The 13,391-nt window shown below is 40.6% G+C and overlaps 1 non-coding gene across 1 annotated transcript; it reads left to right on the plus strand.

The window, feature by feature from the left end:
• Positions 1–12,804: 12,804 nt before the first annotated feature.
• Positions 12,805–12,911, plus strand: LOC141694157 (small nucleolar RNA R71). Its single transcript, XR_012563484.1, has one exon. It is a non-coding gene; the product is annotated as a small nucleolar RNA R71 (small nucleolar RNA).
• The last annotated feature ends 480 nt before the right edge of the window (positions 12,912–13,391 follow it).

Below are 13,391 nucleotides of genomic sequence, written 5' to 3' on the forward strand. Positions count from 1 at the left end.
AGGGCCAAAGAATTCAGCCCAGCAAAATAACAGGAGAAGAACAGAAGCAAAATACAGCCATAACCGTGGCAAAAAATACGGCCATGCCGCCACACACCAACAGACGCTCACGCACACTTCACAAACACACACACACAACTTCACACACATACAATAGCACATATATATACACAATCATATACACACACACATATATATATATAATCTGAAGTAGGGAAGAAATTAAGGGCTCGCCGGAAACAAATGGCCGAAAACTCAGCGGAAAGTAAGAAACTGAGGAGAGTCGAAGAAGAACAGAGAGGGAAAAGAAAGAACAAGAGAAAGAAATATAGAGAGAGTTGTGAGAGAAGGAGAGGGGAGAGAGAGTCGAGAGGTAGAGAGGATGAGGCGAGAGAGAGAGAGACAAAAATGATGTTAATCAACAGAAGTGCCACCCCCCCTTCTGTCCAACCGCATGTCCAATGAAAAGGGACACGTGGCTATTTTCCCGGGCCGCAAGCCAAAATATAACACCAAATCGTAATATTAACGATATTTATCATATGTGGGAAACTACCAAAATAATCTCAAAATTAATCTTAAAATGTTAGAAATAACCTAGGGTAACTAAAAACATAAGTTTCGTAATTTTAAATAAGTTTTGAAACACAATTTATACCCGGATTTAATAAATTAACGAAATAATGCGCGGTTGAAACTAATCCCGAAAATTACCAAAATAATTTTAAAATTCTCAGAGTATTACTAACTTAATAAAATATGATTTTCATGATTTTTGAAGAATGCTGGAATTAAATATGGATTTTACAAGTAAACATAATCAGAAAATCATTTAAAAATAAATAATTAACAAAATATTTTTCTGTAAATTTTATAAAATCCCAAAAATACCTAATGAAATTATAAAATCATAAAAATAATTTTAGAGACAATCCAAATATTTTTGAAAATAAGTTTGTCATAAAATCACTTATACAAGCGAAATAAAAAAATAATATGGTGCAACAAATAATCATACAAACAATCCACGTAACCCAAAAATCACATATAAATAATAATAATTAAAACACAGAGATCAAAATCAATATACATTTATTTATTTAATTGATTATACAATAATTACACATTTAAATATTACAAAAATATACGAGTCGTTATATCTTTCCCCCTTAAAAAAATTTTGTCCCCCCTTAAAAAGATTCTGTCCCCAGAATCTTAACTAATTAAACAAGTGAGGATATTTGTCAAGCATATCCGACTCTAACTCCCAGGTAGACTCTTCTACCCTAGGGTTTCTCCAAAGCACTTTAACTATATGGATAAATATATTCCTAAGTACACGCTCCTTACGATCTAATATCTGGATTGGCCGCTCCATATAGGACAAATCTGATTGAAACTCGATCGGATCATACTCAATTACTTGATTCGAATCAGGGATATATGGCTTCAACATGGATACGTGGAACACATTATGAATATGCTGCAACTGTGGCGGTAACACTATCTCATACGCAAACTTTCCTATTTGCTTCAAAACTTCGAATGGCCCTATATACCTCGGGCTAAGCTTATCTTTCTGTCCAAACCGAACCAACCCTTTCTATGGTGATACTTTCAACAATACCAATGATCCTATTTCAAAATTTATATCCTTCCGATGTAAATCTGCATTCTTCCTTTTTCTATCTTGGGCGGCTTCCAACCATTTCCAAATTAATACCACTGTATCTCTAGTCTGCTATACTAACTCAGGTCCTAACACTTTCTTTTCTCCTACTTCGTCCCAATACAAAGGTGATCTGCACTTACGTCTATATATGGCTTCGTAGGGTGGCATTTCAATGCTGGCATGGTAGTTGTTGTTATAAGAAAATTCAATCAATGGTAGATGATCATCCCAGTTTCCCTTGAAATCCAAAGTATAAACCCTTAACATATCTTCGATCGTCTGAATCGTTCACTCACTTTGGCCATCAGTCTGAGGATAATAAGCATTGCTCATATTTAACTTAGTTCCTAAACATTCTTGAAACTTGGTCCAGAATCTTGAATTGAATCTTAGGTCTCGATCTGATACGATGGACACAAGAACTCCATGCTTAGTCACTATTTCATCCGAATACATTTTAACCAACTTTTCCAAAGAATATCTCTCGTTAATAGGAAAGAAATGTGCTGACTTGGTCAATCTGTCGATGATTACCCAAATAGCGTCATGATTCAACTTTGTCTTTGGCAATCCTACCACGAAATCCATGACAATCTCTTCCCATTTCCATTGTGGAATTTCCAAAGGTTGCAATAATCCACTGGGCCTTTGATGTTCTTCTTTTACTGTCTGACACACGTGACATTTGCTGACCCACTCCGCAATCTCCTTCTTCATTCTTGGCCACCAAAAGTTTTTCTTTAAGTCTTGATACATCTTGGTACTCCCCGGATGAATAGAGAATCTAGAATTATGAGCTTCCCGCAAGACCTCATTCTTCAATTCGCTTACGTTGGGGATCCATATTCTTGAGGAAAATCTGAATATACCTTTGGTATCCTTCTGAGTACAAACTTCTTCTCCCGTCAAATCATCCAATCATTTATTCATAACTTCCTCTTGAAACTTCCTTATTCTTTCCATCAATTCTAGCTTAAAGGTGATTTCATATAATTGCTCCTTGTTACCTTTTGGCACTTGAATTTCAATTTCCATCTTTTCCAATTCTCTGGCTAGTTCTTTAGAAACTTTGATCTCATTTAACCTTTCCTTCCTGCTTAAGGCATCTGCTACCACATTAGCTTTTCCCGGATGATAGTTGATAGAACAATCGTAATCCTTGATTAGCTCTAACCATCTTCACTTTCTCATGTTTAAATCCTTCTGGGTGAATATATACTTTAAGCTTTTATGATCCGTATAAATGTCACATTTCTCTCCGTAAAAATAATGCCTCCACAGCTTTAATGCGAATACTATCGCTGCCAACTCCAAGTCATGCACTGGATACTTCTGCTCATGGGGTTTTAACTGCCTGGACGCATACGCAATAACTTTATCATGTTGCATTAACACACAGCCTAATCCTTTCAGGGAGGCATCACCGTAGATCACAAAATTCCTTGTCTCATCTGGTAATGCTAACACTGGTGTTGTCACTAATCTCTTTTTCAGCTCTTGGAAACTTTCCTCACATTTCTTAGTCAAAACAAATGTTTCATTTTTCCTGGCCAGCTTGGTCAACAGAGTTGCAATCTTGGCAAAGTCCTTCACAAATCTTCGGTAATAACTAGTTAATCCGAGAAACTTCTAACTTTCGTCGGAGTTTTCGGATATTCCCATTTGGATACAGCTTCAGTCTTTACGGGATCCACCTTAATACCATCCTTACCCACTATATGACCCAAAAACTAAACTTCCTCCAACTAAAATTCGCATTTCGAAAACTTAGCGTATAACTGCTTTTCCCTCAGCCTTTGCAGAGCAATCCTTAGATGTTCGGCATGGTCGTCTTTGGTCTTTGAATAGATGAGGATGTCATCAATAAATACAATAACAAACTTATCTAGATACTCCTTATACACCCGGTTCAATAAATCCATAAAAGATGCTGGTGCATTAGTTAATCCAAATGACATCACTAAAAACTCGTAATGGCCATACCTGGTTCGAAATACAGTTTTCAGTATATCTTCCTGTTAGGGCGAAAACACGCGCTAATATTCACGCAAGTATACGCGTTCGCAAGTAATATAGAATATTTTCTAGTTCGTTCCCTCAGAGACTCAGACTAAATTATTGTCTAATTAAACTCACTCACCAATGTATGATTACTTCTCAATGTTAAGATAATAACACTTAAAATTATTGATTAAATATTAACTATAATTAACTACTTAATTAACCACTTAACTAGCACTTCAATTTATCAATAATAAAATACTCATGAGATCACAACTTCATTATTACTTCCTTCTATAGCCATTGTTATTACCTTTAGCATGTGACAGTGATGATATTAATCGAATAACACGAAACTGATAAAAGCCAACTCTCATTGTACTAATACCATTCTACCAAGCATCCAAAATTAAGATAGAAGTTGAATAGTCATCAATTATGTTGAGTTCCTATATGTCTACAGAAATTGACAACACAACGATTTAAGCTCAAGTTATTCCTTTTGATTACATAGGGCAAATAAAACTGTTAGAGTTACCCACTAATCATGCTCAACGTACATGAACCTATGCTAGCATGGCAAGTTCTAAATCTCAAGATCCACCGTCGCTTCACAAGAGATTAACACCCTATCTTATATGTTCGCGACGCACATAAGACGAATACGCACAACCAATACTAGATATCATGCAATCATCACACACTAAAGTATTAAACAATTAACTAAAGAATTCCATAATAAATCCGTTGCAACCCCATGATCACGATTAGCCCATAATAGAACTTATCGCCATCATGGGTTCATATGAAATTATGATAAACAAACACAAGAAAATAATAACTAAACTAATTATATTAAAATAGAGTACGTCACAAGAGTAAATAAGTCAAAGCAAGAAAACTAGCATCCAACGTTACAACGAAACAAGAATCACAAGAATATATGCTTCCTCTTCGTTGCGGTGTGCTAAATCGGTCTTCTTCCTTATCTCCTTCGCTTCTTGCGTAAAACACAATCTAAAACATAATCCCCTTAATACTCTTAATACTCCCTGTGAAAACGTCTCAAATCTACCTATATAATAGTCCCATAAAACTCAGATTACATAGAAGTTGGAAGCCAAACAGAAGTAGAAGTCTAAAATAATTTATCTTTTTCCCCGACCCTGCGCGGCCGCTCAGCATAGCTGCGCGGGCGCGCAGGTTGCTGCGCGGCCGCTCAGCATTGCTGCGCGGGCGCGCAGGCCTCTACTGGAAAAAATCCAGGTTTGCTCCGTTTCTTCGCCGTAATCTTCCCATTCCTTTCCTCTCGCAATGGTGAACACATGCCAAGGCTTATTCTTGATGATTCCTCCCCCGAAATGCAACTAATACCCTGAAATGCATAAACACTAGAAAAACGCATCAAATACACAAAATACTTGATTTCAAGACACCAATTTAAGCCATTTTAAGACGTTCTAAGTGGTATAAAATGCCACTTATCACACCCCCAAACTTAAATCGATGCTTGTCCTCAAGCGTCACAGACTCAAAAACAAATAAAAATATGCATGAATGCAATCTATATGAAAATGCAACGATCCCCCTTACTACAATTAACCAACCAAATTGTCACATCTCAACGAATGCAGTTAGACAACTAAAGATCAATAAACTCATGCAAACGGACATACAGCCAGAAACGTGGTGTGTGCAAATGCTTAACAGATATGCTTCGGAACTAGACCAATTACTATGACTAGACTATCCTCAAGGCAATCCTACGATTATACAAAGAATAAAAATTCTAGGCACAAAGTGATATACAACACTACAAGAACTCTGGAGCTTACTACGGAATCGTGCTTTTTATTTACAACTCAAATGCTTATTTGACCGTGCAATGAGTGAGGTCCACAAAAGACTTATACAATGGTATCCATGTAACGAGCGTTAGGTTAGCGGATCCCAGACTCTAAAAGCCTTAGGTCACTAGGCACAAAGTCCCCTAAGAACTTAATAACTCGAATACCAAAGAGCCCCCTCTTGATCAATTATGCAAATTTTTTTTTTTTTAATAACTTCTGAGCAAGTGCGTTTCGCTCCATCTTGCTCAACCCTAGACTACTCGCAACATATGCGAGCCGGCTACTAGCCATAATTTTTTTTTTTTTAATAACTTCTGAGCAAGTGCGTTTCGCTCCATCTTGCTCAACCCTAGACTACTCGCAACATATGCGAGCCGACTACTAGCCATTTGACGCCTAGCCACAACTAGCAATAACTTCCATATTTTTTTCTCCAAATTTTTTTCTTTTTTCATGTCTTTATCACTAAGAACCTATAATCGAATTCTAAGCATAATAAGTAGATTGACCTTGAAAACAACCAAATCATAACAACAATCTAGCCCTTACGCATTTTTTAAGACTTAGTGGACTTACAATTGTTTCTAGCATGCATATCAACCTACATAACTTAATATCACTTTAATGCTATCACTACACTCGCATCAATATCACAATTCAGTCGATAACTTATTGGAAAAGGGATCATGGTAAATGCATGAGCTACATGACATTCATAAAAAAAAACTAAATGGCATAAATTATGCAACTATATGAACTAAACTATCATGAATATGCAACTAAATGACACACACACAATATTCCTTAACTACCACCCCCAAACTAAAAATCTTCACTGTCCTCAGTGAAAGTAGTAGAAAGGAACACAGGGTATACCTACTCGGAGTCATCATCATCATCACCCTCAGTGGGTGGAGTATCAGGCGGTGGGTATGCAGAGTCCTTACCAAAAACTGGCCACTGGATATCAGCTCCAAGGCCTCGAAAAGCAGTCCCTAACGCAAGGGTGAGCTCCTGAGCAAACCTGCTCTGCGTCTCATACATGGCATCCATCCGCCGTGAAAGCCTCCTATACTGGGCATCACCCATCCCAGCACCCTCCTGAGCTCTCGAAGAACCAGCCTCACCACGCCCTGGCCTAGCCATAGTAGCACCTCGTGCTGGACGCCCTCCTGGAAGACGATAACCCAGCCCATGCTCCTCAGGCTCACTACCGATCCACTCCTGCATCCCATTCAGAGTGCCAGAATCAATCGGAGCGGCTGGCAACTGCAACTGCTCATGAGCCGGCCAGTTCACTCCCACTGCTCGGCATAGCTTCGTAACCGTAGATGCATAAGGGATGTTCATATGCTTTGCTCCCCTCAAAAACTTCAGAATTCCTTGGTAGATAAACTCACCAAGGTCCACATAGTACTCCTCATTCAGAATTCCCCACAATAGCTGTGCTCTCTCAACTGTGACCTCGTGTGCATGCGAAGAAGGCAAAATATTAGCACAAATAAATGCATTCCATGCACGGGCATACCTGTTCATGGCGATCACCGGAAAGTGACGATAATCATTATTGCCTGTACTGCGGGTCCAAACTGTGCCCGATCGACAGAGAGTCGCACAAATCAAATCCAAGTCAAAATCCTCAGCAGTCTTTTCATTCCAGTTCTCCTCCTCGGGCTTCCTCTCTCGCTGTCCAATCACACGGCGAATCGCCGCAGGATGATAATCAACTGTCAGCCCACGGACTACAGAAAACCCATTCTTTTCAGCCTTCGCGTTCGCGTAGAACTCGCGAACAACGCTCATCGGTACTGCTTCGGATAACTCACAAAAAGCTATCCACCCCTTCTCTGCAATCATGGGCAACAACTCACCATCCCTCCCAGATGGTAAAAACCCCCTCTCCTTCAGAATCGGCTTCCCCAACAGCCTAGTGTACTCCTCCTCCGCAGCTCTGTCAGTTAACCGAGGCCTTACAGCAGTACCCCTCGATGAATCAGTAGTAGGAACTGTGCTGCTGCTGTCAATAGTGCATGCTCTCTTGGGTGCCATTGATTCGTGAATAAAAGTGTGTAAGAACTGATTTTTGATGTTTGTGAGAGGGTTTAAGTGTAGGAAGTTTTGTGGGAGATATGTAGGATATGTGTATGTATATATAGGGTGTGGATTAGATTAGGGTTTGGGAATTAAGGGATAAAATGATGGGGTAGTGGGAACAATTCGTGGGTTTATGGGCTAAAACTGTTTTTGTGTTTTTGTTTGTTTTTTTTCTTTTTTTTTCTGAACTGTAAAAAATTTTCTGGAACTCGACCCCTGCGCGGCCGCTCAGCATAGCTGCGTGGGTGCGCAGCTTGCTGCGCGGTCGCTCAGCATAGCTGCATGGGCGCGCAGAGGGTCTCTGGAATTTTTTTTTTTCAGCCCCTGTTTTATGATTTTTTTGTGTTTTTGGATAGGTTATTAACTTCTAAGGGTTCCTGTAACAACAATTCATGGGTTGCCTCCCACGCAGCGCTTCTTTTTCGTCATTAGCTTGACGTTCTGTACCTTTCTCAAGTAGTCAACAAAATGGCACTAACCACCTCTCGGTTTGCCATGTCCCCATAGTAGTGCTTCAACCGCTGACCGTTAACCTTGAATGCTTGGTCCGAATCATTCTCAAAAATTTCCACCGCTCCATGTGGAAACACAGTTTTGACAATAAAAGGTCCAGACCACCTTGATTTCAACTTCCCAGGAAAAAGTCGGAGCCGAGAGTTGAATAAAAGAACTTGTTGCCCTGGCACAAATAACTTAGGATGTAGCTTCCTATCGTGCCACCTCTTCACCTTTTCCTTATATATTTTGTTATTCTCGTACGCTTGAAGTCGAAATTCATCAAGTTCATTAAGCTGAAGCATTCTTTTCTTACCAGCTGCATCTAAATCCAGGTTCAATTTCTTCAATGCCCAGTAGGCCTTATGCTCAAGCTCCGCCGGTAGATGACATCCCTTACCGTACACCAACTGAAACGGTGACATCCCAAGTGGAGTTTTGTATGCTGTTCTGTAAGCCCAAACAGCTTCATCGAGCTTTAAAGACCAATCCTTCCTTGACGGAAAAACAAACTTCTCTAGAATACGCTTTATCTCTCTGTTAGACACTTCCGCTTGACCATTTGTTTGCGGATGATAGGCAGTAGCTACTCGATGATTCACATTACAACGCTGCATCATAGAAGTGAACTTACGGTTTCAAAAATGCGATCCTTCATCACTTATGATTACCCGAGGTGTTCCAAACCTTGTGAAAATTTGCTTATGAAGAAAATTTAGCACTGCCTTTGCATCATTTGTCGGTAAAGCTTTAACTTCGACCCATTTTGAGACATAATCGACTGCCAGCAAGATGTACTGATTATTGCAAGACGCGATAAAAGGCCCCATGAAATCGATTCCCCACACATCAAAGACCTCGACTTCAAGCATCACATTTAATGGCATCTCATCCTTTCTTGATAAATTTCCCACTCTTTGGCAACGATCACACCTTAAAACAAACTGATGAGCATCCTTGAACAAAGTAGGCCAGAAAAAACCTGCTTGCAGAATACGAGCTGCCGTCTTCTCACCTCCATAGTGTCCACCATAAACCGTGGAATGGCAGTCTCGTAATATCCCCTCCATCTCACAGAACGGGATACATCTCCTGATGATCTGGTCAGCTCCCTGTTTAAACAAATATGGTTCATCCCACATATACCACTTCACCTTATGCAGAAACTTCTTCTTTTGAGCGGATGTCAAATTAAGAGGCATTATATTGCTGACGAGATAGTTTACAATATCTGCAAACCATGGTTCTTCCTCCTGAATTGCAAATAACTGCTCATCCGGAAAAGATTAATTGATTAACGTCCTATCTTGTGAAGTAGAATCGGGATTCTCCAACCTAGAGAGATGGTCAGCTACTTGATTCTCAGTACCTTTTCTATCTTTGATCTCTAACTCAAATTCCTGAAGTAAAAGCACCCAACGAATGAGTCTCGGCTTCGAATCCTTCTTAGAAACCAGATAGCGAATAGCTGCATAATCAGTGAATACTGTTACTTTCGTACCAAGCATATAAGATCGAAATTTATCAAAGCCAAAGACTATAGCCAAAAGCTCCTTCTCAGTAGTGGTGTAGTTCAATTGGGCACCATTTAAAGTCTTACTTGCATAGTAGACCACATGGAAGAGATTTTTCTTGCGCTGTCCCAGAACTGCACCTACCGCATAATCACTCGCATCACACATCATCTCAAACGGTTCTGTCCAATCTGGTGCTGTAATAACTGGTGCAGTGATCAAACTCTTCTTGAGAGTCTCGAATGCTGCCAAACATTCATCATCAAATTTGAACGGCACATCTTTCTCAAGCAAATTGCACAACGGCTTAGATATCTTTGAAAAGTCCTTGATGAATCGCCGATAAAAACCCGCATGACCAAGAAAACTACGGATTCCTTTCACAGAATTAGGTGGGGGAAGATTTTCAATGACTCCCATCTTGGCCTTGTCCACCTCTAGACCCTTGCTAGAGACCTTATGCCCAAGGATAATGCCTTCACGCACCATAAAATGACATTTCTCCCAATTAAGCACCAAATTAGTTTCCACGCATCTTTTGAGTACGGCGCGCAGATTATTCAAACATTCATCATATGAGTGTCCAAAGACGGAGAAGTCATCCATGAACACATCGACGTTATTTCCAATCATGTCAGAGAATATAGCCATCATACATCTCTGAAAAGTGGTCGGGGCGCCACATAACCCAAACGAAACTCTGCGAAAAGCAAATGTGCCAAATGGACAAGTGAAGGTAGTCTTTTCCTGATCCTCTGGTGCAATACAAATCTGATTATACCCGGAATAACCATCCAGAAGACAAAAATACTCATGACCCGCCAATCTGTCAAGCATTTGATCAATAAATGGAAGGGGGAAGTGATCCTTCCTAGTGGCTTTGTTCAATTTTCTATAATCCATGCATACTCTCCATCCTGTAACTGTTCGAGTAGGGATGAGCTCATTCTTTTCATTTGCGACCACAGTGATACCTCCCTTCTTAGGTACACATTGTACGGGGCTCACCCACGAGCTGTCAGAAATAGGATAAATGATGCCTGCATCTAGCCATTTCAGAATTTCTTTCTTCACCACCTCCTTCATGATGGGATTCAGTCTTCGCTGCTATTCCACAGTTGGCTTACTACCTTCCTCTAGCAGAATTTTATACATACAATATGAAGGACTTATCCCCTTGATGTCTGCTATGGTCCATCCTATAGCCGATTTGAATTCTCTCAAAATCCTTAAGAGCTTGTCTTCCTCACTACCTGAAAGGTCAGATGAAATAATAACATGTAACGTAGATGAATCACCTAAAAAAGCATACCTCAAGTGTTCAGGTAATGGTTTGAGCTCCAAGGTAGGTGCTTCCTCTATTGATGGTTTGAGCTTCCCTTCAGCGTTCTTGAGGTCAGAAGTACCAAGAGATTCAAATGGTATGTCCAGCTTTCGCTTCCAGGGAGAAGCATTCAGATATTGTAATTGCTCGTTGCTATCTTCATCATCGCTGTCAAAATCCCCCACTAAGGCCTTTTCCAATGCATCAGACATTAGCATGTGATCAAGTTCCGAAGTAACCACCGAATCAATCACATCCACTTTTAAGCACTCCTCATCTTCTGTAGGGAATTTCATTGCCTTGAATACGTTGAAGGTCACATCCTGATCTTGGACCCGCATAGTAAGTTCACCTTTTTGCACATCTATCAAGGTACGGCCAGTAGCCAAGAAAGGCCTCCCCAAGATTATGGGAATCTTCTTATCTTCCTCAAAATCCAGAATAACAAAATCTGCTGGAAAGAAGAGCTTATCCACTTTGACGAGCACATCCTCAACTATGCCCCTTGGGTAAGTAATGGAACGGTCAGCCAATTGTAGTGACATGTACGTGGGTTTTGGATCAGGCAGATCCAGTTTTTTAAAGATCGACAACGGCATCAGATTAATGCTTGCTCCCAAATCACAAAGGCACTTGTCAAAAGTTAGATTGCCAATGGTGCAAGGAATGGTGAAGCTTCCTGGATCTTTTAGTTTTGGTGGTAACTTTTGCTGCAGAACAGCGCTGCATTCTTCCGTGAGAGCAACGGTTTCAAGGTCATCCAGTTTCACCTTCCTTGAAAGAATAGTCTTCATAAACTTCGCATAACTAGGCATTTGTTCCAGAGCCTCAGCGAAAGGTATATTGATGTGAAGTTTCTTGAACACCTCCAGAAACTTCCCGAACTGTCTATCCAGCTTTTGTTGCTGCAATCTCTTAGGAAAAGGTGGTGGAGGATAGAGCTGTTTCTCCCCTGTATTAGCCTCAGGCAGAGTGTGTTCAACAGTAGTCTTCCTTTGTTCCGCCGCTTTCTCCTTTTGCTTAGATTCTTCACCTCTAATTTCAGCTTCTACTTCTTTTGCCTTTTCAGCATTAGCTACTTTTCCAGACCTTAAGGTAATAGCCTTGACTTGTTCTTTAGCTACCTTCCTGCCTGGTACTTCCGTGTCACTGGGAAGAGTGCCAGGTTGACGATTGAGCACTGCATTGGCTAATTGACCAATTTAATTTTCCAAGGTCTTGATAGAAACCGCCTGACTCTTGCACAACAGCTTAAGTTCCTCAAAATCAGCACTAGTAGGTGCAGCTGCACTTCCCTGTTGAGGATATGATTGCCTTGTAGCATACTACTGTGGTTGCTGGAATCCAGGTGGGTTAAACTATTTACTCACTCCTTGATGATATGATGGCTGAATAGCATTCTGATTATTCCCCCAGCTGAAATTTGGATGATTTCTGTTATTAGGATGATAGGTCGCTGGCACAGGCTGCTGTTGTCGCTGATAATTATTCACATACTGAACAGATTCGTTTACAAGAGAACACTGATCCGTAGCATGAGAACCTGCACAAAGCTCACAAACCATAGCTATTTGATTAACTCCATACGTAGCCAAAGAATCAACCTTCATTGATAGCGCTTGGAGCTGGGCTGCAATAGCGGTGGCTGCATCAACTTCCAGAATACCTGCTACCTTGCCTGACGTCATCCTCTGAGTTGGGTTTTGATGCTCATTTGCAGCCATCGTCTCTATAAGATTATACGTCTCAGTATAGCTTTTAGACCATAAGGCTCCTCCAGCTGCTGCATCGAGCATGGGCCGAGATTGGGCCCCCAAACCATTATAGAAACCAGTGATCACCATCCAATCCGGCATTCCATGATGTGGACATTTTCTCAACATTTCCTTGTAGCGTTCCCAAGCCTCGCACATAGATTCTGTAGGTTGCTGCGCAAACTGAGTAAGAGCACTCCTCATAGCAGCAGTCTTTGCCATTGGATAAAACTTCACCAGAAACTTTTGCGCAAGATCTTGCCACGTAGTGATGGACCCAGCTGGTTCAGAATGTAACCAGTCTTTAGCCTTATCCCTCAGTGAGAATGGGAAAAGCCTCAACTTGATAGCCTCATCAGTCACGCCATTATACTTAAAAGTGCTGCAGATCTCGACAAAATTCCTTATGTGCATGTTGGGGTCTTCAGTTGCAGCTCCTCCAAAAGAAACAGAATTCTGCACCATCTGAATAGTGCCCGGCTTGATTTCAAAGGTGTTAGCTTGAATAGCCGGATGAAGGATGCTTGACTGAATGTCATCAATTTTAGGCCGAGAAAAATCCATAAGAGCTGGATCAGCTTGAACAATACGATCTCCCATGTTTACTGGTTCTTTCTGCTCAGTTCCTGAATCCGAATCCTCAAAATCTAACTTCTCCGGAATATCAAGAACTTCGTCTGTCTCCTC

Source organism: Apium graveolens, chromosome 10 (genome assembly GCF_009905375.1).
Source record: "Apium graveolens cultivar Ventura chromosome 10, ASM990537v1, whole genome shotgun sequence".
Lineage (NCBI taxonomy): Eukaryota > Viridiplantae > Streptophyta > Magnoliopsida > Apiales > Apiaceae > Apium > Apium graveolens.